The sequence below is a fragment of the Portunus trituberculatus genome, chromosome 24 (genome assembly GCF_017591435.1).
Source record: "Portunus trituberculatus isolate SZX2019 chromosome 24, ASM1759143v1, whole genome shotgun sequence".
NCBI classification, from domain to species: Eukaryota; Metazoa; Arthropoda; class Malacostraca; order Decapoda; family Portunidae; genus Portunus; species Portunus trituberculatus.
In genome coordinates this window covers 102144-104643 of record NC_059278.1, presented here as the reverse complement: position 1 = coordinate 104643, position 2500 = coordinate 102144, and positions in this window count along the sequence as shown.

Sequence of the window (2500 nt, the reverse complement as noted above, 5' to 3'; positions counted from 1 at the left end):
TAATCTAGCTTACCCTAACCTCTTCCTCACTAGTTTCTCTTGTTGGGTTGCCACTGCCGCTGGCCTGCAACCTCCACAGACGCCCTGATACAGTCTGCCACCACTACGGCCTCAAGGCGCGGCCCCCCTTATGCTCACACTTACGGTTCGAATGTCACTACGGGGTGGCACCTTCACCATGACGGTGAGGTGTTCCTGTGACAGCCTCCTCAACACCTCGCCTCGAGGACCCACCACGTGGCGCCGCATGTCGGAAGGCACCTCCACCTTTATTACCACTTTCTTGTTCTCCTGGCGCCGCTGCTCCGCCTCGCGCAGCTTCTCCTCTATTGCCTGCAGGCGGCGGATGATTTGCTGCGCCACGGCGTCAGCCTGTGTCTTGGGCCCCTCGACAGTTACTTCCCGGGATGTGAGGTCCTGTGGGAGGGGCACTGACACACGCACGGCGGGGTACTGCTGCTGCAGCTGTCGAATCGTGTCTCCCCGCGTGCCGATGACGTGACGCCGTCTATTTGGCGGCACTGGCACCACCACCTTCACTGTGCTATCCTGCCACGACAGACGCACTCTGTCACGCTCTTCCTCCTGACGGTGGCACTTGTTACCCCGGCGAGGCTCCTTGGGCTGGCGGGAGACGCTATGTGGCTCAGGCTTACAGGGTGTGATAGCAGCAGGTGTTCCTACTGTTTCATTCTTCTTCCGTCTGGGTTTCTTACACACCAGATGCCATTCACCGCCATCGTCCTCCTCTTTGCGTTGCACCTTCTTCCTCTTCTTCCTGCGTCGTCGGCGTCTAGCACCACAGTGCTCTGTCTGCCTATCGGATTTACCTTGTTGCTCGATACACTCTGGGGCCTCTGTCGCTGCTGGCTCCAGAGGCTTACCAATCAGGGATTCATCGATGAAAACAACTTGCTCAGCCTCAGGCACAGGATCCTCCAGCACCACAAATTCTTCCGACAAGCTCTGGGCCGACTCGCACTGTGGCCGCACGTCACAGCCAGTGACTGGGCCGTCTCCGAAGTGCTGTCGGACAAGCTGTCACTCTCCTCACGCACATCATCAGGTTTCTCCCCCTCATCCTGGCGTGGAGGTTCAACAACTACGTACTCGTGGGCCTCCTCGTCCTGCTGCTGGGCCTTGCACCAGCAGCAGCACAGGAGCTTCTTCAGCCCCCTCAGGAAGCGGGAGCCCTTCTTCATTTTAGTCTTTGTAAAGGTTTTCTCAATTTGTTCAGACATTATTGCGATTATGAGAATGTCGGACCATGCGAAAACAGGAACAAGAACATTTTGGCTTGATTTAGGATGGACTTAGGCCTTTTTTCATTTCTTTCATTACAGGAGCGCCACTAATGCCAAGAGTAGACCAGTGCCTTCCCTCCTTCCCTCCTTTCTTTTGTACACAGCTTGCCTGCTTCTGTTCGGACCCGTTGAGTATCAGATATAATGGACGAAGGACAGAGAAACAGCAAGTGCATTAAAGGGATCTGATGGAGAGTTAGTTCGTTCTGAAGAAGAGATGGGTAAAATTCTGAACAAATATTTTTCAGCAGTTTTCACTAAGGAACTGCTGAACAGTGACCAGATTCTTGGCGCAAATGTGTGCGATTACCTAACATAACGGAACTTTACATAGCTTATCATAGAGAGAAGCGGGTTTATAAAGCGGGAGGTTAAAAATTGCAATGATCATGAGAAATTCCAGAACATAATGGTAAGGAAAGTCACAAGGAGTCAATAAGGCTAATAAGTAGCATTCCCTGTATAAAATAAACCTATATTCACCCTCGCCACCAACAACACGATCACTGAGCTACGTGAGAAGACCTACTGTTATAAATTACACTCGTAGCCAGTGTGAAAAAAAACCACGGCCTTTATACAGTCAACCAGGAAGAAAACCATGGCCCCTACACAGTCAATAAGAAAGACAACCATTGTAGTTATCTAGGAGGAGAATCATTGTCTTTGCACAGTCAATAAGGAAGGGAACCATTGTCTTTACACAATCAATAAGGAAGGGAACCATTGTCTTTACACAGTCAATAAGGAAGGGAACCATTGTCTTTACACAGTCAGTAAGGAAGGGAACCATTGTCTTTACACAGTCAATAAGGAAGGGAACCATTGTCTTTACACAGTCAATAAGGAAGGGAACCATTGTCTTTACACAGTCAATAAGGAAGGGAACCATTGTCTTTACACAGTCAATAAGGAAGGGAACCATTGTCTTTACACAGTCAGTAAGGAAGGGAACCATTGTCTTTACACAGTCAGTAAGGAAGGAAACCATTGTCTTTACACAGTCAGTAAGGAAGGGAACCATTGTCTTTACACAGCGATCTAGGAGGAACCATTGTCTTTACACAGTGTTCTGGGAGAAACCATTGCCTTTACACAGTGTTCTGGGAATAACCATTGTCTTTACACAGCGATCTAGGAGGAACCATTGTCTTTTCACAGCGATCTGGGAGTAACCATTGTCTTTACACAGCGAT